The following is a 25,525-nucleotide window of genomic DNA, read 5'->3' on the forward strand; positions in this document are numbered from 1 at the left end:
GTCCCTCTCTTGGCAAAACTTAATATTGTGCTACCTCGCAAAAGATGAATATTTACATTGATCTTCAAGTAATGAAGGATGGATTTAAGGCTTAGAGGCAGCATATTGATAATTGACATAAAGGGATTCATTACCCCAAAATGGTTATCCATAGTGTAGGCATAAAGCTATAAAGCTATTTTTATTATTTTATTATTATTATTATTATTTACTGAGCATTTCCACTTGTAGGAATTTTATCCAGCAGCAAATCCACATGTAGATATTCATCGTATAAACACACACACACAGGATGATTGAAAAAGGTTGTCAATATTGCTATGAGAAATATTTTACTGTATAACACAAAGTACCTTTTGACTATTGTGAATATATTATACATCATGTAGCAAAAACATTCTATATAGCTACACACTTAATGTTGAAATATTTACTGATACTTTTTCTATAATGTACATCTCCTGTAACCGTAATTTATATGGAACCAATACATAGAGGAACATTTCAATTTGAGTAGTTGGGAAAACCTCTTCTTAAACCCAACTCATTATAGGTAGTGGTAGAAGTCGCTTTTTGGAAAAACCAAAGATCAGAGTCTAGAAATTTTGACTCAAGAAAGCAGGCAGCATTGAGGATGGTTAGGACACATCACAGCAATCAGGATGCAAGTCAATTTAGCTGCAGACTCTTGGTCATTAGTTGTTTATTAAAAAATTACCTATCCAAAAAAGAGATGGTGGTTGTGTTCAAAGCAGATCACTTCTCCTTCCCCATTAGCATTAATCTTTCTATTAACTTCTTGTTTCTCTTCACACATTCAGGGCAAAACATATTGTCTTCTACATCTGCAGATGCAAAAGTGCAGGCTGGTAATAAAAGGAAAAAGATCATTCTCTTGGGAAAGTCAGGAACCCTCACCTGCCCTGCATGGAACTGCAGGTGAACCCAACCCTTTGTGTCTATAGGGAGATCTCTGCCATGGACCACATATCATGTGACACCAGAGATTTGCTGCAAAAAGGTCTCAACAAAAATAGGCATGGGACATGAATTTACAGTCTTGGGCTGAGCTGCTCTTGCAGCAATTCTTGTCCATAACGCCAACATTGCCTCCTGAGCTGAAGTTATCACTTCAATTCTTTTAATCATTTCTTCTTTGTCCCTTCTCTTTCAACTTCTCTGACCCTTTGCTATCTTGGTCATTGGCTTGCAATTCTTTGAATGTGATTGCAACTTGGCATTCTGCAGTAGTGTAGGAATATTCTGCCTTTGCTCTGGGTAAGCATGTTGTTGGAGCCTCAGATAAACCTCTATTTTTGGACCATCTGTACTCAAATTAAAATGTTGGCACCACTTCCACATAGTGTCCCTATGTACCCTATCAATTGAAGGCAAAATGGTTGGCAAGGGAAGCACTGGAGATTTAGGTTCTGAGCAAGCTTTGAATTGCTCATTCGTTTGAGGAAGGGGAACTTTATCCCTTTCCCTAGACCTCTTTATTTAACTTCTGCAGTAAAAGTACTTTATATACAGCAAAATTCATTAGTTTTAATTGTACATTTTGATTTTTTGTTGTTCCCTTTAATAATTTGCACATAATGAAATTTACTAATTTTAAATTATTTGATGATTTTGGCAAATGTACGCAGTGGGGAGCCACCACACAATCAAGGTAGAGAATATTTATATCAAACAAAATGCCAATTTGTAGTCACTTTTCTGTACACACTTCCAGCAATCAATGATTGTTTTCTTCCTTTTATAGAATTTGAAATAAATGTAATCAAACAGTGTGTGCTCTTTTATATATACCTACTTTCTCAGCATGATGACTTTGAGATTTTTTTATGTTGTGTATATCAGTAGTTAATTCCTTTTAAATTTTAAATAGTATTCCGCTGTATAGATATAATACATTTTGTTTCTATTTTCACCTGTTGATGGCCTTTTGGGTTCCATCTAGTTTTGGTCTATTATGAACAAAGTGGCTGAACATTTGGTTGATATATTTCATTCCTTTCATGGAAGTATCTAGGAATGGGATTTCTTAGTCGTATAGTAAGTGTGTGTTCAACTTTATGAAAAATGTTAAAATGTTTTTCAGAACGGTGTTACCATTTTGTACTACCACGTCAATGTATGTGAGTTTCATTTGCTGAATACATAGTACTGAGAGTCTTTTTAATTTTAGCTATTTTAATGTGAATGTAGTGGTACCATATTGAAATGTTTATTTGTCTTATTCTAATGACTAATGATATTGAGATTCTTTTCATGTATGTATTTGCAGTTCCTATTGAAACACTTCACTCATTCTTGTTTTCATGTTACTTGTCTTAGTGTGTTGTAAGACTTGTCTGCATCCTGTGTAAAAAGGGACTTTTACAGATATATATATATATTTTTTTTTACATGGGCAGACACCGGGAATCGAACCCCGGTCCTCTGGCATGGCAGGCAAGCGTCCTTGCCTGCTGAGCCACCGTGGCCCGCCCCAGATATCATTTTTGTAAATATTTTCTCTCCGTATGTGAATTGCTTTTAAATTTTGTAACACTGTCTTTTGAAAAAATAATTTTGTAGAAATTTACATGATATCCAATTTTCCCTGAGCTTTCTGTGTCCTATGAGATATTTACCTAACACAAAGCTACACGATTTTATTCCTATTTCTTCTAGAATTTGAAAGTTTTAGCTCTTTCATTTAGGTCTGTGATCCATTTTGAGATTTTTTTTGTGCACTATTTGAAATTAAGGTTGAGGATTTTTTAAACGTTAATAGGCTCAATGTGTACAGCTCCAGTTGCTGAAAACTCGATTCTTTACCAATTGAATAACCTTGACACCTTTGTCAAAAATCAATTGACCGTATGTATGTAGGTCTATTTCTGCCTTTTCCATTGACTTATACATCTGATCTTTATGCTGACACCATACTCCTTCTATTACAGTAGCTCTATAGTCAGTCTTGAAATTAGGTAGTGTATATATTTCTTTTTATATTTCAATACCATTTTGGTTGTTCTAGTGCCTTTGCATTTCAATATAAACTTTAAAATCAGCATGCCAGTTTCTAAAATAGACCTGTTAGGATTTTGGTTGGGACCACCATCATTGCAGTATTAGCGTTTTTGATCCTTAACCTTGGGGTACTCTCTACATATTTATGTCTCCTTTAATTTTTCTAAGTAATGTTTCATAGTTTTTAGTATACAGGTCTTACCCATATTTTGTCATATTTATCCCTAAGTATTTAATATTTTGATGGTTTTCAAATATATTTCTAAATCCAATTTCCCTAATGTTTTTTGTTTACATAAGAAATAAAATTAACTGTTATATATTCCGTTTGTATCCTGCTACCTTCCTAAATTTACTAATTCTTTGTAGCAGCTTCTTTTGTTATATCTTAGAATTTTTCTACATAGACAGTCATATTATATGTCAATACAGACAATTTTAGTTTTTCCTGTCTAATTTGTTTTTTTCCCCTTGCCTTATTGCACTGGTTAGGCCCTCCTGTATGATGTGGAAGATAAATAGTGAGAATAGCAACCTTGTTTTCTTCTCAATATTAGGAGAATCAATCTTTCACCAGAAAATATTGTGTCAGCTGTAGTTTTTCTTATATAAGCCTTATATCAAATTGAAGAAGTTCCTTTCTTTTTGTAGTTTATATCATGAAGAATGAATTTTGTCAAATGCTTCTTTTGCATCTTATGTTATCTTCATATGTTTTTAAGTTTTAGTTTTTTTCCGATATGGTGAATTATGCTGATTAATTTTGAAAAGTGAAACCAAACTTGCTTTCCAGAGATGCCTTATTTGTTTATGTTATTCCTTTTATAAATTGTTAGATACAATCTGCTAAAAAACATTAAAGATTTTTTTATCTATGTTTATGAGAGTGTTGATATGAAGTTTTTTTAAGTTTTATTATTTTTTCTCTTGCAATGTCCAATATATTTGCCTGGTTTTGGTATCAAGGTAATATGAATCATGTAAAATAATTTGGAAATGTTCCTCCCCTTTCATTGTCTGGAAGAATATGTGCAGAAAGGGCATTTATTTCTTCATCAAACATTTGGTAGAATTCATTGATGAGAATATTTGACTCTATACCTTTTTTTTGTATGTGAAGAAATTTAACTAAAATTTAATATCTTTATAAAATATGGGGCTAGTCAGATTATCTTTTTTAATAAGATCTATAGTATGTGTCATTCAAGTAATTTGTCCATTAAATTTAAATTGTCTAATTTATTCTCATAAAGTTGAGTTATTCATATTTTCCCCTTATTATAAATTAATATCTGTGCTGTGTGATATTGTCGAATTTTTCATTCTGATAATTTCTGCATTTTCTCTTTTTTCTTTTATTTTCTCTGGCTAGCATTTTATCAATATCATTCATCTTTGCAAAGAAGCAGTTGCTGGTTTCCTTGATATTTCTGTTTTCAATTTCATTGATTTTTAGCCTTCTCTTTATTATAGTTTTCTGGCTATTTTGGCATTAATTTCCTTTCTGTGTATATATTCTTAAGGTAGATACTTAGATCATTTATTTTAGACATTTTTCTCTAATATAAGCAATTACGGTTATAAATATACCTTTAACCATAGCTGTAGTTGCTTCGTACAAGTCATGATATGCTCTATTTTCATTTTCATGTAGTTCAAAATGCTTTCTGACCTCCCTTGCAATATCTTCTTTAATTCATGGCTCATAGAGAAATGTGTTCTTTAATTTCCATATATCCTTATGTTATCATTCCAAGTTAAATAAATTTGTTGCTAATAAATATTTTTTATTATTTTATCTTTTTAAATTTGTTGAGGTTTATTTTACAGCCAGTATATGGCATAATTTAGTGATTACTGTATGCTCCCTTAAAAATAAGGGGAAAAATGTGAATTGTCCCATAAACATTTATAAATAGGTAAAAGTGGTTGACAGTGTTGCTTAGGCATTCTATATTTGTACTGATTTTCTGACTATTCTATGTATTACTCAGCAAGGCCAGTGGGCTCTGTTTGGGCTACCCCTGTCTGTGCTGTGGCCTGAGAACTATCTATTGCATATTAATTGGAGCAATTTTAGATCTCAATTACTTTTTCTTTGCTTAGGAGACCAAAAAGATTGCCTGTTTTACAATATCTGAAACCATACTTTCATATGTTTTGCCTGTTTTCTAGTTGATTACCATGGGTAGGTAAATATGGTCCTTGTGACTGTACTTTGGCTTGAATCTAAAGAACTTCTCAATTTCATCTTTTATCTTTATTCTGAATTCTTCTCATATGTTTTTTTTTTTTTTTTTTTTTTTTTTTAAAGGAAAGACAGAGAGAAGGAAGGAAGGATAGAAGGAAGAAAGGGAAACATCTTTAAACATTTTCTTGTTTTATTGTATTTTGTTTTTCCGTTTTTTGTTACATGGGCTGGGGCCGGGAATCGAACCGAGGTCCTCCGGCATAGCAGGCAAGCACTTTGCCCGCTGAGCCACCGCGGCCCGCCCCTCTTCTCATATGTTTTTGATGATTGAGTTTTACCTCATCTGTTCTTCAATTTTTATTATTACATTTTAATTTTCAGTTTTTCACATTTTTTTCATATAATCCTTATGTCTCTGTAAGATTTTCCAAGCTTCCCTCTTAGGTTTACATCCTGGATTTATTTTGCAAAAATGTCCTTGTAACTCTGCTATTAAACTATTTTCAAGGTTATGTTTTCTTCCAGATCTTCAGAAAGATTTCCCCATCATTTTTTTTGTTGAATTGCTTTTTATTTTGTAAATCATAATTGCTCTTGTTTGCTATTTTTCAGTCCAGACCTTGGGTTTCCTAACCCATGGGGATACAGTGACAGCAAAATGAAGCCTCTTCCTACATTTTATCTTTGTGACTAGGCAATTTTATTATGCTTTAAGAGTCAGATTATTTATCAGCTTCATCTCCAGACTGCAGTTCAAGTACCTAGGATTTAAATAGTGACATTTACTCTCAGATCCTCTCTACATGTCATCTGTACTTTTCAATAGAGATTGTGGTATGATTTTGTATTTTTCTTTATTTATTTTAATACAGAATTGGAAGGCTTGATGTTTTGGGATGAAGTTTTCCTGATTATATTTGTAGGTAAAAGAGAAAGAGCTAATGGAAGGGAAGATTTTGGAGGTATAAAAGTGAAAGAACAAATGATGGAGGATGTGAGTAAGGCAGGAGTATATGGAACGTGTGTAAAGTTTGAATCTGTGGGGACAGACGGATTATAATTTTTCCTCTGAGAACAGAAAAAAATGCACTAATAGTGAATTATCTGAATATTGACATGAATGAGAGGGAGTTGAATGATTGGGCTTAAAATCTTCAATTTTCACTCTGAAGTAGTATATAATGCTATCTGCTCAGAAAACACAAGCATCAAGGAAAAAACTGAAAGCATATTTTGTAGCAAAATTATGCATAAAAGAAAAAATAAATCTTTATTTCCATGTTCTAAGGCACTTTTGAGTAAATAAGTTTTCTGTATAATTGCTCAATTAAAGACAAATGCATTTAAAAGCCCCACAATTCTGTTTTCATACACAAGTATGGCAGAAAATTCAAATAATACATCAAAGTGAATTGCTAGGCCCTTAACTCTTTGGAAATAGCTCTAACTCTGAGTAATCCTGGATCTAATTCTCAGGTGCCTAGGGAGCCTTTAAAGTTTGGTAAGTTCCAAATTTCATTCTTAGTCAGAAAAAGGGAGATACATCTTATTGAAAAATGATTTTGATTCTTTAGTGGTGCCAGCAAGGTCCAATTTTGTTAGTTTATTCCACAATGTGTTGACAAACTAGTCTATTACATATTTAATCCAAGTTCATAGGGAAGCAATGATCATGCTACTTTCCGTTTTTGTCAAATACATCTGAGAACCAAGCTTCAATTAATGAAAATATCATAACACACATTTTCGTAAAATCTTGCAATTGTTTTAATATTGCTTATCATCAATATATAGGCTTTGTTTTCCAAAATGCTACATTAATTTTGTGTTGCCTGTGGATATCATGAAATTAGCATTGTTTATTTTATCACTAATGAGAATTTTGTAAATTATTATTTTATGAAATTCTATTGCCTTGGAAAGGTACCCAAGTTACTCAAGCTACTGTCATATTAGCACTGGAAAAGTGTACCTAATAAAATTTCTTAGAAAAATTTTTATTATATTGCTGAAGCATGTAAACAAAATTATGTCTTTTCAAAACAACTAGAATTATAATACAATTAAAGTAGTCACCTTTAGGATATGAAAAGTATCACTACTTATTAATTCTTTCCTGCTGTCCCTATGACCCTGTGTAGAGTTCTTTTGCTTATTCAAGCTCTTTAGAATTTCCTTGGCCAAAACATAGTTTTTGAATGCGTCTATTTCCTCCTAGTATTTATTATTTAAAAAATAATCTCTTATTCAGAAAGTTCCATCAAAGCATTTAGTGGATATGTTGCCAAGGGAGAAATAAGAGAAAACAACAAACAGAAAGACAAAGGTCAATGTTTGGAAATGATATTTAAGGTAGACACACAAAGATTGGCATTTAAAATCCATGTGATAAGGTCAGTTTTAATAAAATTAGCAAGCACCTTTAACATCTCCATCAGATCAGGAGGAAATGGGACTGGGGAAAAAATGGATTCAGGAAAGAAGCAAAGAACCTTTGAAAGATGTTGAGTTCGCCATTTCAGTTCCACCAGCCAAACATCTTTGGCTATTCCCTTTTTTCTAAGGCTGTGGTTCTCAACCAGAAAACATTGGTCAATGTCTAAAGACATTTTTGATTGTCTCAAAGGAGAGGGCTGGGGTGTTACTAGCGTTTAGTGTGTAGAAGCCAGAGGTGCTAATAACATTCTACAATGCACATGGCAGTCCCCCACAACGAAGGATTATTCATCCTAAAATGTCAATAGTGTCCAGGTTGAGAAACCCTGGTTTAAAGGAAAAACAAGAACAACTGTTCTTTTAATTTCCGCACTTCATGCTGTTATTTTCAGAAATTTTACCTTTGATGTTCACTTGATTTCCCTTGCAAACAAATGGTCCAAGGGAATAGGATGGGAATTGAGAAGGGGGTCAATGACTATCTACATAATTTTCTATGGCAGGACATTCTTTTTTTTGGTATTATTGAAGACATTTTTACTATCCTCATTGTAAAAGGACATTTACAAAATATAAGATTTGCAATATTTGAAATGTAGTGCATTTTGCTTCTGAAAAATTTCTGCCTAATAGTATATTTTCTCTACATGAAGATACATTTCAATTCAGTTTCTTGTGTGAAGTACATATTTTTTAGTATTTTTTTTCAGGATAGATCATTGTTAATGTCATAAATTTTCACCTATCTTTTTGGAAAACATTTGGCCCTAAAAATCCTGGTGTTTATATTTCAAGGCAAATGATGATGATATCTTTCTGATTGGAAAAGAGCTATAAGATGTGAATTAAATCACCAAAGTATCATCCGTGTTAAAATAGTTCAGAATCATTTCAGAACATTCTTGAATTTCTGAGAGGGTGTGTTAGGGGAATTTATTTCCCAGTCATAATTCAGGAACTTTAATTAGACTAAGATAGGTTCTTTGGATCCAATATACACTGTGACACAAGCAATCTCAAAGGCCATTAAGTAGACCAACAAATGTATAGGAGACATCCGTATTCTTGAGATTAGGTTGGTTTAGTCAGCTTAAACATTCTAGCTTTTAATGGGAATTATTTCTTACACCAGGTTTTTGTGGATTTAACTTACATTTTTAGTGTTAATTTGAAACAAAATAAATCTCTATGGAAATACTAAAGTCCATCACTGACTATGTATTTTTTTAACTAGAGTTTCCATGTTTTCCTTTTTGAGGAATTTCAGGGCTGCTAGTTGCATTCAACAATGTCCTGCTACCATCACCACCATCCATTACCAAAACGTCTCCATCATTCCAAACAGGAACTCTGTACATTTTAAGCCTTAACTTCCCATTGCTGTTTCCACAGGGGGCTCAGTATAGGGATGCCCTATGATCTTGCAATCTCACTATTAGGTATACGCTTGGAAGAACTGAAAGCAGGGACACAAACAGAGTTGGAGGTATGCAAGTAGATGAACGAACCTTGACAACGTTATCGTGAGGGAATTAAGCCAGAGATGAATGGACAATTATTGTATGGTGTCATTAGCATAATCTAACTATAGTGAGCAAACTCTGAGAATTGAATTGAGAGAAAGAAAGTGAACAGAGATTGGGAAATCAATGATTAAGGGGTGTGAATGTTCAATCAGGTTCATTGTAAAGGTTCCTAGATTGTAAGCTCTTACAGCAGTCACATCTATGCCTGAGTTTTAACTGTTATTTCTGAATTGAAGATACTGTGCTCTTTATGCATATGGGTCTCTGCAAGTTTGGGTATCTGTGTGACACCTGAGACACAGAGCTAGAGTTCTGCAGCTCTAAAGGTCAGCATTACCCCATAGAGCAGTTGTTAAAGAAGCTGAAAAGGAGATCAGATTTTATAATTAGAGATATGAATAGAATGGACCTGTTTAGCACTAAGGTAAATCAGAACATTTAGTAAGGGTTGATATTATCTGTGTTTTAAAACCTCAACTTCTATGTGAGACCAAAGAAAGAGACGTTTATTTGGTCCATGTTCTAGATTGCTAGTTGCTGGAATGCAATATACCAGAAACGGAATGGCTTTTAAAAAGGGGAATTTAATGAGTTGCTAGTTTACAGTTCTAAGGCCGAGAAAATGTCCCAATTAAAACAAGTCTAAAGAAATGTCCAATCAAAGGCATCTAGGGAAAGATACCTTGGTTCAAGAAGTCCGATGAAGTTCAGGGTTTCTCTCTCAAGTGAGAAGGCACATGGCGAAAACAGTCAGGGCTTCTCGCTCAGCTGGAAGGGCACATGGTGAACACGGCGTCATCTGCTAGCTTTCTCTCCTGGCTTCCTGTTTCATGAAGCTCCCTGGGAGGTGTCTTCCTTCTTCATCTCCAAAGGTCGCTGGCTGGTGGACTCTCTGCTTTGTAGTGTTGCTCTCTCTGAGTCTCTCATTCTCCAAAATATTTCCTCTTTTATAGGACTTCAGAAACTAATCAAGACCCACTCAAATGGGTGGAGACATGTCATCCCCTAATCCAGTTTAACAACCATTCTTAACTAAATCACATCAACCAGGGAGATGATCTCATTACAGTTTCAAATATACAGTATTGAATAGGGATTATTCTACCTTTAAGAAATGGGATTTATATTAAAACATGGCTTTTCTTAGGGGGCATACTTCCTTTCAAACCAGCACAGTCCAAAATTTAAATTTTCTGTAGCACACTTATCTAATTTAGCCTATTTGGTCAGCTTATTGAAATAACATAATTACATGGAACCTAGATTAGGGAATGAGATTTTGTTATTCTGTGCAGGTTAATGTAATACCCCAATACATTCCAGAGTATTTTGGGGAGAAAAATAAAAACTGTTTTCAAAGTCCCCTTGAGGGACTGGGAAAAAATGTGTAACTTTTATGTTTTCCCACCTGGGGAATTTTTTATATTCTCTCAAGCATTAGATATTCCCAATTTTAAAAGCCAAGCCCTAAATCTTAAGGCTTGCCATATGAAACTTATTTCTGGTGAAGCTAAGGTATTCATAAAAATTATGCCTGTCACCCCCAGAGAATCTTTTTTGTTGGACAGATGTGGCTTCTCTCTTTAGGCCAACTCTGCAAATAAACTCACTACCCTCACTGCACAGTACATGCCTCCTAGGGGTCTAAGTCTCCCTGGCAATTGGACATGACTCTCAGGGATGAGCCTGGCCTTGGTATCATGGGACTGACAATGCCCTCTTGAGCAAAAGGGGTTAAAGAAATGAAACAGAATAAAGTTCAGTGGCTAAAAGATTTCAAATAAGTTCAGAGGTTATTCTGGAGCTTTCTTCTTAAAATATTTTTATTGATAAAACTTAACATACAAACAAACAAATATTCTTAACATACAAACATTCCGTACATGGTGTACAGTCAATGGCTCACAATATCATCACATAGTTGTGTATTCATCACCATGATCCCTTTTTTTTGAACATTTGCATCACTCCAGAATAAGAAATAAAAAATTGAAAAGAAAAACTCATACATATCATACTCCTTATCCTTCCCTCTCATTGACCACTAGTGGTTCCACCTACTCAATTTATTTTAACCTTTGCTCCTCCTATTATTTGCTTATTTCTTAGTTATATTTTTTACACATCTATCCATACTGTAGATAAAAGGAGCATGAGACACATGACTTTCACAATCACACAGTCACATTGTAAAAGCTATATCATTATACAATCATCTTCAAGAAATAAGCTACTGGAATACAGCTCTATCATTCAGGAACTCCCTTCCAGCCTCTCCAACACACCATAAACTAAAAAGGGTATATCTATATAATGCATAAGCATAACCTCCAGGATAACCTCTCCACTCTGTTTGAAATCTCTCAGCCACTGCCACTTTATTTTTTTCTCATTTCTCTCTTCCCCATTCTGGTCAAGAAGGTTTTCTCAATTCCTTGATGCCAAGTTCTGTCTCATCCCAGGATTTATGTCCCATGTTGCCAGTGAGATTTACACCCTTGGAAGTCATGTCCTACATAAGGGTGAGGGCAGCGAGTTCACTTGCCATGTTGAGATAGAGAGAGAGGCCACATCTGAGCAACAAAAGAGGTTCTCAGGGGTGACTCTCAGGCCTAATGTTAGTAGGCTTAGTCTGTTCTTTGAAGGAATTGAGTTTCATAGGGGCAAACCCAAGATTGAGGGCTCAGCCTATTGATCTGGTTGTCCCCACTGCTTGCAAGAATATCAGAAATTCTCCAGATGTGAAAATTGAATACTTCCCCCTTTCTACCCAGTCCCCCAAGGGGACTTTGAAAATACTTCTTTACTCACTGTTAAAATCACTCTGGGATTTATCAGGTCATTATACTAACCTGGACAAACGAACAAAATCTCATGCCCTATTCAAGATCTCATGTACTTAACGGTGTTCACCTAAACTGGCCGTATAAGTTGAATTAGGAAATACATTGCCCAAAATAAAAACTTTGCACCAAATAAACATCTCTCCCCTTAGTCTCACACAGAAGTTGAAGTTTTAAAATATGAACAATATCATCTGGAGGTTTTTAAAGCAAGCATCAGTCAGATATTGTAAAATACCACAGTATGCCAAAACACAACCTGAGAGACCAAAAGAATACTATGGGCTCTGTCTAATACTCTATAAAAGTTTTTCTTAGTAATTTTATTTTTTCTTAATGTATCTGAAGATACTTAAGGCCTCCAGATTGTTACTATGCCAGATAATCCTGAAACCCAGAGGTACCAGTCTCTCCAAGGACATCAACCAGTTTCATTCTTATGAGTAGACCTCATAAGATCAATACCCCTTTCCAGCATGATAATGTTAAAATGTTCATTGGCCAGATATCTCTGAAGATTGAGAGAATGACCACATGGGAGAGAGGAGGTATAACTGAGAAATTAGGATTAAACAAATAATTATGACTACTGACTCATTATATAGATTTTTTTTAGTATCTAGTACATTAGAAAAGCTAGAAAGAAACACCTAAAATTGTTGAACTGTAAACCATTAGCTTTGATATTTGATAATGATTGCATAACTATATAGCTTTGATTGTGTGACTGTGATTGTAAAATCTTGTGACTGATGCTCCCTTTATCCAGTGAATAGGTAGATGAGAATTAATAAAAGATTAATAATAATAATAATAATAATGGATTTAAGGAATATGGGATGTTTTGAGTTTTCTTTTTATTCTTTTTTTGGAGTAATAAAAATGTTCTAAAATTGATTGTGATGATGAATATGCAGCTATATGATGATATAGTGAGTCACTGATTGTATACTTTGGATGGGTTATATGGTGTATAAATATACCTCAATAAAATTGCAGTTACAAAAAATTTCCCATTTCCTATCATCACCCTATCCCCTAGTTTGCTAGCTGCCTGAATGCAATATACCAGAAACAGAATGGCTTTTAAAAAAGGGAATTTAATAAGTTACTAATTTACAGTTCTAAGGCTGGGAAAATGTCCCAAATAAGACAAGTCTATAGAAGTGTTCGATCTAACACATCCAGGAAAAGATACCTATCTTTAAGAAGGCTGATGACGTTAAGGGTTTCTCTCTCAGCTGGAAGGGCACATGGCAAAGTCTGCTAATTTTCTCTTCTGGCTTCTTGTTTCATGAACCTCCTGGGAGTCATTTTCATTCTTTATCTCCAAAAGTCACTGTCTGGTGAACTATCTGCTTTGTGGTTCGGTGGCGGTCTCCTCATTCTCAAAAGAAACTCTCTGCTTCTCATGGTTATGTCATTCCATCATCATTCTCGGTTCTTTCCAAAGGTTGTTGGCTGCTGGACTCTGTGGCTCTCTCAGCCTCGTGGCTCTGCTTGACTCTGCTGTGGTTTTCTCATTGGTCTCAAAAGGCACTCTCTGTTTCATGTTCTGTGGGGTTCTCCAGCTTTCTCCAAAATGTTTCTTCTTTTAAAGGATTCCAGTAAATTAATCAAGACCCGTGTAGAATGGGTGGAGCCACATCTCCACCTAATCAAGTTTAATACCCACATTTGATTGAGTCATATCTCCGTGGAGATAACCTAATCAAGCTTCCAACCTATAGTGCTGAAAAGGGATTAGAAGGAACCATTGCTCCCACAAGGTTGATTAGGATTAAAGCATGGCTTTTCTAGGGCACATAAACCTTTTCAAACCAGCACATCTGGTGACTTATGTTCTAAATTCTGAGTCTATGAGTTTGTTTATTCAAATTATTTTGAATCAGTGAGATCATATAATACTTGTCTTTTTCTTTTTGGTTTAGTTTACTCTAATGTCTTCAAAGTTCATCCATGTTGTCACATGTATCATGAGTCCATTTCTTTTTATGGCTGAATAATATTTTAATGTATGTATAGAGCATACTTTATCCATTTATCAGTAGATGGACCCTTAGATTATTTCCACCTTCTGACAATTGTGAATAATGCCTCTGTAAACATCAGTGTGCAAATATCTGTTCATCCCTTCCTTCAGTTCTTTTGAGAGCATACTTAGCTTCCAGAGTCATATGATAGTTCATAATTTAGCTCTCCAAGGAAATGCCAGATTATCTTCCAGAGTGGTTGTGCCATTTTGCAATGTCATCAGCAATGAAAAAGTGTTCCTATTTCTCCACATCCTTCCCAACACTTGTTATTTTTCATTTTTTAATAGCAGCTGTTCTAGTTTGCAAGCTGCTGGAATGTGATATACAAGAAACAGAAAAGCTTTTATAAAGGGGAATTTATTAAGTTGCAAGTTTACAGTTCTAAGTCCATGAAAATGTCCTATTTAAAGCAATTCTATAAAAATGTCCAAATTAAGGCACTAACAAAATGTTATCTTCACTCAAGAAAAGCTGATGAAATTCAGGGCTTCTTTCTCAACTGGAAAGGCACATGGCAAACATGGCAATGTCTGCTAGCTTTCTCTCCACCCTTCTTGTCTCATGAAGCTTCCCTGGGGGCGTTTTCATTCTTCCTCTCCAAAGGTCTCTGACTGCGTGGACTCTCGTGGTTCATGTGGCTCTGAAACACTTTCCTCTTTTAAAGGATGCCAGTAAACGTATCAAGACCCACCTGCAATGGGTAGTTTCACATCTCCCTCTAATCCAAGGTTAATACCCACCATTGGGCAAGGCACATCTCCTTGGAGATAATCTAATCAAGTCTCCGATCTAGAGTACTCAACAGGGATTAGAAAAGACAGCTCCTCTACAAGATGGATCAGGATCAAACATGGCTTTTCTGGGGTGCATAATCCTTTCAGACTGGCACAGCAGCCATTCAAATGGGTGCAAAATGATATCTCGTTTTGGTTTTGACTTTCATTTCCCTGATGGCTGATAATGTCAAGCATTTTTTCATGTGCTTTCTGATCATTTGTATATCTTCCTTAGAGAGATTACTGGTCCAGCCTTTTGCCAATTTTGTATTGGGTTTTTAATCTTCTTTTTTTATTCTTATATTTTATCTTATATTTTTATTCTTATATTTTTTATTCTTATATTTTTTATTCTTATATCTTGGGTTTTTTAAAAAAAATATTTTTATATTCTGACCATTTGTCTCTCTCTTTCTTAGAGAGATTATTGTTCAAGGCTTTTGCCAGTTTTTATTGGGTTTTTAATTGCAAGCTGAAAGATTTTTTATATGCTCTGAATAGCAATCTTTTATTGGTATGTGGTTTCCAAATATTATTCCCCATTGTGTAAGTTGCTATTTTACATTCATGATAAAGTCCTCTGGGGTAAAGAAGCTTTCAATTTTTTTTTTATTAATTAAAAAAATTTAATTAACACAACATTTAGAAATCATTCCATTCTACATATGCAATCAGTAATTCTTAATATCATCACATAGATGCATGATCATCATTTCTTAGTACATATGCATCGATTTAGAAAAAGAAATAGCAAGACAACAGAAAAAGAAATAAAATGATAATCTAGAGAAAAAATAAAAATAAAAATAAAAAATATAAAAATATATAAGAAAAAAAACTATAGCTCAGATGCAGCTTCATTCAGTGTTTTAACATAATTACATTACAATTAGGTAGTATTGTGCTGTCCATTTTTTTTAGAAATCATACCATTCTACATATGCAATCAGTAATTCTTAACATCATCACATAGATGCATGATCATCGTTTCTTAGTACATTTGCATCGGTTTAGAAGAACTAGCAGTATAACCGAAAAAGATATAGAATGTTAATATAGAGAAAAAAAATAAAAGTAATAATAGTAAGAACAAAACAAAACAAAACAAAACAAAAACCTATAGCTCGGATGCAGCTTCATTCAGTGTTTTAACGTGATTACTTTACAATTAGGTATTATTGTGCTGTCCATTTTTGAGTTTTTGTATCTAGTCCTGTTGCACAGTCTGTATCCCTTCAGCTCCAATTACCCATTATCTTACCCTGTTTCTAACTCCTGCTGGACTCTGTTACCAATGACATATTCCAAGTTTATTCTCGAGTGTCTATTCATATCATTGGGACCATACAGTATTTGTCTTTTAGTTTTTGGCTAGACTCACTCAGCATAATGTTCTCTAGGTCCATCCATGTTATTACATGCTTCATAAGTTTATCCTGTCTTAAAGCTGCATAATATTCCATCGTATGTATATACCACAGTTTGTTTAGCCACTCTTCTGTTGATGGACATTTTGGCTGTTTCCATCTCTTTGCAATTGTAAATAACGCTGCTATAAACATTGGTGTGCAAATGTCCGTTTGTATCTTTGCCCTTAACTCCTTTGAGTAGATTCCCAGCAATGGTATTGCTGGGTCATATGGCAATTCTATATTCAGCTTTTTGAGGAACCACCAAACTGCCTTTCACAGTGGTTGCACCATTTAACATTCCCACCAACAGTGGATAAGTGTGCCTCTTTCTCCGCATCCTCTCCAGCACTTGTCATTTTCTGTTTTGTTGATAATGGCCATTCTGGTGGGTGTGAGATGATATCTCATTGTGGTTTTGATTTGCATTTCTCTAATGGCCAGGGACATTGAGCATCTCTTCATGTGCCTCTTGGCCATTTGTATTTCCTCTTCTGAGAGGTGTCTGTTCAAGTCTTTTTCCCATTTTGTAATTGGGTTGGCTGTCTTTTTGTTGTTGAGTTGAACAATCTCTTTATAAATTCTGGATACTAGACCTTTATCTGATATGTCGTTTCCAAATATTGTCTCCCATTGTGTAGGCTGTCTTTCTACTTTCTTGATGAAGTTCTTTGATGCACAAAAGTGTTTAATTTTGAGGAGTTCCCATTTATTTATTTCCTTCTTCAGTGTTCTTGCTTTAGGTTTAAGGTCCATAAAACCGCCTCCAATTGTAAGATTCATAAGATATCTCCCTGCATTTTCCTCTAACTGTTTTATGGTCTTAGACCTAATGTTTAGATTTTTGATCCATTTTGAGTTAACTTTTGTATAGGGTGTGAGATAGCTTCCATGGTTTCTGCTGAGAAATCTATACATAGTCTTATTGGGTTTCCCTTGTATGTGATGGATTGTTTTTCTCTTGCTGCTTTCAAGATCCTCTCTTTCTCTTTGACCTCTGACATTCTAACTAGTAAGTGTCTTGGAGAATGCCTATTTGGGTCTAATCTCTTTGGGGTGCGCTGCACTTCTTGGATCTGTAATTTTAGGTCTTTCATAAGAGTTGGAAAATTTTCAGTGATAATTTCTTCCATTAGTTTTTCTCCTCCTTTTCCCTTCTCTTCTCCTTCTGGGACACCCACAACATGTATATTTGTGCGGTTCATATTGTCCTTAAGTTCCCTGATACCCTGTTCAAATTTTTCCATTCTTTTCCCGATAGTTTCTGTTTCTTTTTGGAATTCAGATGTTCCATCCTCCAAATCACTAATTCTATCTTCTGTCTCTTTGAATCTATCGTTGTAGGTATCCATTGTTTTTTCCATCTTTTCTACTTTATCCTTCACTTCCATAAGTTCTGTGATTTGTTTTTTCAGTTTTTCTATTTCTTCTTTATGTTCAGCCCATGTCCTCTTCATGTCCTCCCTCAATTTATCAATTTCATTTTTGAAGAGGTTTTCCATTTCTGTTCGTACATTCAGCATTAGTTGTCTCAGGTCTTGTATCTCATTTGAACTATTGGTTTGTTCCTTTGACTGGGCCATATTCTCAATCTTCTGAGCATGGACAGTTATCTTCTGCTGCTGGCATCTGGGCATTTAGTCAGATTTCCCTGGGTGTTGGACCCAACAAGGTTGTAAGATTTTTCTGTGAAATCTCTGGGTTCTGTTTTTCTTATCCTGCCCAGTAGGTGGCGCTCGTGGCACATGTTTGTCTGCTGGTCCCACCAGTAAAAGGTGCTGTGGGTCCTTTAACTTTGGAAAACTCTCGCCATGTGGGAGGTTCGCTAGCTGAAGCGGCTTGGAAGAGTGCCAGCCAGCCCGGGGCCTGAACGCGGGGAGGGTCGCTGGCCGCCACAGCCTGAGAAAGCGCCAGTCCGAATTTCCTAGTCCACCCAGGGCGCCAAGCCTGATGGGAGGGCGCCAGCCGCAGCGGCCCACCCGGGAGAGTGCACGTTCCTGGGGAGTCACAGGTTTGGAAGGGGCCCCCCCGTCACCATTCCCCGCGGTCTGGGGATTTCCGATCCAATTCTCTCAGTTGGTCCGGGGGGCCATGCGTGGTGTGGGCACCAGCTGCTGCGGTTTGAGTGGATCGCCTGTCCAATTCTCCCAGCCGGCCCGGGAAGGGGGAAGGGAGCGACTCTGGCCGCTTGCCGCCCCGCCCGGTGAAGCCCGCACCCCTCGGTGATCTCACCAGAGCGGGTTCTCTCAGCCAGCCAGCCATTCCAGGATGGGGTACGCTGTCTTTTTTATCTCTGTCGTGGCTTTGGGAGCTGTTCTGTATTGTTTCTACTCCCCTAGTAGCTGTCCTGGAGGAGAAACTAAGATCTGTGCGTCTTACTATGCCGCCATCTTCTCCGGAAGTCAGAAGCTTTCAATTTTGATGTGGTCCCATTTTTTTGTTGTCGTTGTTGATTGTGCTTTGGGTGTAAAGCCTGAGAAGCCACTGCCTAAAATAAAGTTCTAAAGATGCCTCTTGTGTTTTCTTCAAGAAGTTTGATAGTTTTACTCTTATATTAAGCTCTTTGGTTCATTTTGAATTAGTTTTTGTATCTAGCGTGAGGTAGGCATCCTTCTTTTTTTTCTTTGCAAGTGAGATAACATTTTAGCACCACCATTTGTTAAAGAGACTATTCTTTCCCAATTGAGGAGTCTTTGCCACATTGTCAAAAATCAGATGACTGTAAATGTGAAGGTTGATTTCTAAGCTTTTTGATCTATTTTGCTCATCTATATGTCTGCCCTTGTGCCAAACACCATGCTGTTTTCATTACTGTGACCTTGTAATAAGTTTGGAGATTGGGAAGTGTGAGGCTTTCAACTTCATTCTTCTTTTATATGGTAGATTTAACTGTTTGGAAACACTTGCCGTTTCATATCAATTTGATGATTGCCTTCTCCTTTCAGCAAGAAGGCTGTTGGAATTTTGATAGGGATTTCATTGAATCTATAAATTGGCTTGGGTAGTATTAACATCTTGATATATAGTTTTCCAATCCATGAACAAGGAATGATTTCTTGATTTCTTTTAGCAATGTTTTGTAGATTTCTGTGTAGGAGTACTTTACATCCTTGGTTAGTTTTATTCTTGGATATTTTATAATTTTAGTTGCTGTTGTGAATGGAATTTTTCTTGATTTCTTCTTTTGATTGCTCCTAGCTTCTGCACAGAAACACTACTGCTTTTAGGGTGTTGATCCTGCACCCTGCCACTTTGCTGAATTCATTTATCAGCTCTAAGGCCTTCGTTGTGGATTTTCAGTAAATAGGATTTTGTCATCTGCACATGGGGAAAGTTTTACTTCTTTCTTTCTGATTTAGATGTCACTTGTTACTTTTCCTTGTCTAATTGCTCTGGCAAGAACTTTCAGTATGATGTTGAATAATAGTGGTGACAGTGGGCATCTTATCTTGTTCCAGATCTTAGCTGGAAAGCTTTCAGTCTTTCACCATTAAGTAGGATGTTAGCTATGGGCTTTTCATATATGCCCTTATCATGTTGAGGAAATTTCCTTCTATTTCTAGTGTTCTAAGTTTTTTTCTTTTTTTTTTTGGTCAAGAACAGATCCTGTATTTTGTCAAAGGCCATTTATGCATAAATTGAGATGATCATGTGGTCTTGTTGCTTCATTTTGTTAATGTGGTGTATTATATTAATTGATTTTCTTATTTGAACTAATTTTGCATACCAGGGATAAATCTTCCTTGATCATGGTGTTTAATTCTTTTAATATAATGTCAGTTTTGCTTTGCTAGCATTTTATTAAGGATATATTCATAAGAGATATTGAGCTGTTGTTTTCTTGTGGTATCTTTATCCAGCTTTGCTATACAGGTGATTCTGGCCACATTGAATGGTTTGAGGAGTGTTCCCTGCCCTTCAATTATTTTGGAAGAGTTTGAGTAGTATACACATTGTCTTCTTGGAATATTTGGTAGAACACCCCTGTGAAGCCATGTAGTCCTGGGTTTACTTTTGTTGAGAGGTTTTTAATGACTGATTCCATCTTTTTGCTAGTAACTTGTTTGTTGAGATCTTCTATTTCTTTCTGAGTGAATGTAGGTAGCTTGCGTGTTTCTAAGAACTTGCCCATTTAAGTAACCTAAGTTAATTAATTTATTGGCATTCAATTGTTCATAGTATCCTCTTATAGTTCTTTCTTATGCCAGTGGGGTTGGCAGTAATATCTCCTGTTTCTTTTATGATTTTTGTTATTCGTATCCTCTCTTTTTTTTCTGCTTTGTCAGTCTGGCTAAAGATTTGTTGATTTTATTGATCTTTTCAAAGAACCATCTTTTGGTTTTGTTGATTCTGCCTGTTGATTTTTTTTCTGTTTCATTTATCTCCACTCTGATCTTTGTTACGTCCTTTCTTCTACTCACTTTGGATTAGATTGCTTTTGTTTCTAGTTATTCCAACTTTGAGGCTATGTCTCTGATTGAAGCCTTTGTTATTTTTTTAACGTAGGAATTTTGAGCTATAATTTGTCCTCTCTGTACTGCCTGTGCTGTTCCCATAACTTTTGGTATGTTGTATTTTCATTTTCATTTACCTCAACATATTTCCTAACTTTGCTTCTACTTTATGCTTTAACCTATTGCTTGTTTAAGAGTATATTGTTTAATTTCCACATACTTGTGAAGTTTCCGTTTCTTCCTCTGTTATTGATTTCTAGCTTCATTCCATTGTGGTCAGAGAATGCACATTGTATGATTATAATATTTTTTTAATTTATTGAGACTTGTTTTGTGACCCAACATATTATCTGTCCTGTAGAACGATCCACGTGCACTTGAGAAGACTGTGTGTTCTATTTTTATTGGGTGCAGTGTTCTATGTGTATATATAAGTGCTAGGTCTAACTGGCTTAGTGTATCATTCAAGTCATTTATTTCCTTTATTGATCTTTTGTCCAAATGTTCTATCCATTATTGAGAGTGGTGTGCTAAGGTCTTCTATTATGAATGTAGAATCATTAAACAGTCCTTCAATCTGTCAGTATTTGCTTCATATATGTTCTGGTTCTGCTTTTAGGTCCATATATATTTATAATTGTTATATCTCCCTGTTGAATTGTCATTGGTATTTATGCCCCACCTTGCCCTTAATAACTGTTTTTGACATAAAGTCTATCTTATCTGATAGTAGTATAGCCACCTTAGCTCTGTTTTGGTTACTATCTGCATGATATAAACTTTTTTCCATCCCATTACCCTGAACCTACTTATATCATTGACTTTAATTGGAGTCTCATGTATACAGCATATAGTTGCGCCATACTTTTTTTTTGTCTATTCTACCAATCTCTGACTTTTGACTGGAAGGTTTAATCATTTACACTTATTACTAATAATGCAGGATTTTCCTCTCTTTTGCCATTTAGGCTTTGCAAATCAAATACCTTTTGTGTCTCTCATTTCTATTAAAACCTACTTTTATATGTCTTTGATTTTTGTGTCATACTGTATTGAGGAGTTCTCATTTCTATCTGAATATATTTTTCATTTTTTCCTTGTGTCTATCATGGAGTTAAAATTTAACATCCTAAATATATTACAATATTATTTGGTTTGATGCCATGTTAATCTCAATTGCAGGCACATATACTTTTCCCATATCTTTGTACTTATTACCACTTATATCATTGTACATTGTATATCCAAAAACCTAGATTTATCATTAGCTTTGACGTACTTGAATTGTAGCATGTGTAGGAAATAAGAACTGGACTTACATACCAAGCTATACAGTACAATAATACTGGCATTTATAATTATCCAAATGGTTACTTTTACTAGTAGATCTTTATTTTCATGTGCTGTTTGAACCACAGTCTACTATCTTTTTCTTTAAGTCTGAAAAACTTCCTGTTCTGTTCTAGTTTGGTAGCTGCCAGAATACAATATACCAGAAGTAGAATGACTTTTAAAAGAGGAATTTATTAAGTTGCTAGTTTACAGCTCTAAGGCTATGAAAATGTTTCAATTAAAGCAAGTCTATAAAAATGTCCAAATTAAGACCCCAACAAGAGATTACCTTCATTCAAGAAAGGCCAATGAAGTTCAAGGTTTCTGTCTGAACTGGAAAGGCACATGGCAAACATGGCAATGTCTGCTAGCTTTCTCTCCAGGCTTCTTGTTTCACGAAGATCCTCAGAGGCATTTTTCTTCTTCATCTCCAAAGGTCTCTGGCTACATGGGTCCTAGTAGTTCTCATGGCTATCTCATCATTCTAAAGCTTTCTCCAAAATTCTTCCCCTTTTAAAGGATTCTAGTAAACTAATCAAGACCCACCTGGAATGGGTGGAGTCATATCTCCCTGTAATCCAAGGTTAATACCCACAATTGGTTAGGTCACATCTCTGTGAAGATAAACTAATCAGGTTTCCAACCTATAACACTGAATAGGGATCAAAAGAAATGGCTGCTCCCACAAGATTGCATCAGGATTAAAACATCGCTTTCCTAGGGTACCAAATCCTTTCAAACCAGCACATTCCACCCTCTGTACTCTAAAAAAAAAAAACACATGTTTTTATGATATACAAAATACATTCATGCCATTGCAATATCAGAGAACTTTAAAGCATTTCAGTGACAATATAAATGCAATACCAAGTAGAAATAGTTCAAAGTTAGTTAAGGGAATTGTCTGTTCTAAGGCAAAATTCTCTTCTGGCTCTGGACGTGTAAGACTAAGAACAAATATTTGCTGCCAATATACTAACAATGAACAGCCATAGGATAAATACCTCCATTTCCATGGGGAGAAATTAGAAGGAACATGGGGGTCACAGGACCCAAGCAGTCTCAAAAACTTACAGGGCAAATTCCATTAGATTTCAAAGTCTGAGAGTCATTTATCTTTGGGGCTTTATTTATATATTTTTCCTTTTGTTATTCTTTCTTTAGGGCTTTAAAAAGTGGCAGTCCCACCCTTTCTAAGGACCCACAGAGGCCTACATCTCTCCAAATGAAACCTTGGGGGACTTTGGAGAGCCCACCTTTACCTTGGCTCCAATCTCTCCAAGCATTGGGGACATACGCGGGCTCTCTGCCATCTCCAGGTCACACACTCTACCTTTACATGTGGCTGCAGCCAGGGTCTCCCCAGTCCTGAAGGAATGTGATCCACCCTCTCCAAGACCTAAGACAGCACCACTCTTCCACTGCAATGAGGTGGAAGGTTCATCCTCTGCCTTCAGGGCAAACTCACCTTTTCCAAGTGCTTGGGTGGTTCTGCTCTCTTGGTCCGAAGTTTCTTAGCTCTAGACTTTAGCTTCCATAGTTCTGCTTATGAAGTTATTTTTCTTCCAATGTGTCCCTTTTCTTTCCCTCTCAGTTCAGGCTGGCAGAGGTTCTGTTTATACATGTCCCACAGCACTCTTGTTGGCTTTCTATATAGTAAGCAAGGGTCATGCCCGTCAGACCACAGGAGTTTCCACAAACTCTTCCTGGATACCTCCATCTCCAAACCTGGCTTTCTCTGAAATGGTTGACTGGTTACACATTTGGTCAAATCCTTATGTGGGCACACTCTCTGGGATTTCCCTTTCTGGAAGCCCAGAATTTTCCAGAACATCTATTTCTGGTTTCTTTGTGGAACAAGTTTGGTTCTCAGTTGATCTCTCTCCTGTCACATTTCACCATAAGCTGCGAGAAGAAACCAAGTTGCACTTTCTACATTTAATTGGTAAATCTCTTCTGCTAAATATCCAAGTTCATGGCTTTTAAAATATGCCTTCCAGCCAAACCCATTAGTCAATTTTGTCAGATTATCTGCCATTTTGGAACAAGGATCACTTTCCTTCTATTTTTCAATAACACGTGCCTCATTTTTGTCTAGCGCCTCATTAGAGCTATCTTTAGAGTTCACATTTCTACCAACAGTCTTTTCAAAGCATTCTATACCTTCTCTATCAAACTCCTCTCGACTCCACCAGAATCCTCCCCTTATCCATTTAAAAAACTATTCCAACATGTTTGATATTAGCAAACTGCAGCAGCACCCCACTTCTCTGGTACCTGCTTATAGGGCAGGTCAAGTAGTGATGATGAACTTGTTTACCTTTTGTTATCTGAGAATGTCTTAATATTTTATTTTTGAATGAGAGTCTCACTGGATCAAAAATTCTTGGTTGGCAGTTGTTTTCTTTCAACACTTTAAGTATTGAACCCACTGCCCTCTTGGGTCCACATTTTCCTGTAAGAAATCAGCATTCAATCTAATTGGAATTCCCTTGTATATGGCACATTACTTTCTCTTGAAGTTTACAGAACTGTCTCCTTGTCCTTAGAATTTCATGGTGGGATGCATATATGACAGGGAGCATTTTTCTTCATGTTTATCCTGTTTGTTATTGTCTGAGCTTCTTGTATGTGCATATTCACATCTTTTGCTAAGTTTGGTAAGTTCATTGTTATTATTCCTTTGGCTATTTCTTCTGCCCTTTTTCCTCTTTTTTTCACTTCCCATAATGTATTTATTGGTGCAGTTGGTGACCCATAGCACTCTTAGGTTATTTCTGCCTTTAATATATATTTTTTTCTTTCTCAGCCTGACTCAATTCAAATGTCTTGTATTCATGTTCTCTTATGCTTTCTTCTGCCAACTCCATTCTGCTCTTGAAACCCTCCTGGGAATTTTTCATTTCAGTTATTGTGTTATTCAACTCCAGTTGTACTGTTTAGTTCTTTTATAAAATTTCTGTCCCTTTACTAAATTTCTCATATTGTTCATTTCTTGTTTTCCTATTATCCTTTAGCTCTTTCTCTGTAACTGTATTTTTCACGTACTTGAGCCTTTTTAAGATCCTTGTCTTCTTCACTGGTGGTTTCCGTATATTTATCTCTTGTCTTCTTCATGGATGGTTTCCAAATCTTTATCACTTCCATTTAATGAAACATCATTTCCTGTTTTTCTGTCTTATAGCCTTTTGTTGCACACTGCACGTTTTAATATTTCAAAATACTATCTCTGGGATTTATTCCATGGGATGTCTGTTTATTGGTTTTGTAATCTTCTGGTGATGAGAGTTTTTTTTTTCCTCTTCAGTCCTCCGATCTGGAAGTTCTTCCCAAGGAGAATGCAGCATGCATACTTTTCCATGCCTTTTTTGGGCCTTTGCCTTGTTCTGTGCTTCTTCTTCTTAGTTGTTTTGGAGTTTCCTTGTTTACAGGAGTTTGACCATCCCATCTGCTTCCTAGGAGACAGACCTCCCTCTCCCAGGTATTTGAAGCTATCAGGCC

General features: G+C 35.8%; 1 pseudogene; it reads right to left on the reverse strand.

Moving 5' to 3' along the window:
• Positions 1-756: 756 nt before the first annotated feature.
• Positions 757-25,141, reverse strand: LOC143665957 (developmental pluripotency-associated protein 2 pseudogene; annotated as a pseudogene).
• Positions 25,142-25,525: the final 384 nt, after the last annotated feature.

This window comes from Tamandua tetradactyla, chromosome 22, assembly GCF_023851605.1.
Source record: "Tamandua tetradactyla isolate mTamTet1 chromosome 22, mTamTet1.pri, whole genome shotgun sequence".
NCBI classification, from domain to species: Eukaryota; Metazoa; Chordata; class Mammalia; order Pilosa; family Myrmecophagidae; genus Tamandua; species Tamandua tetradactyla.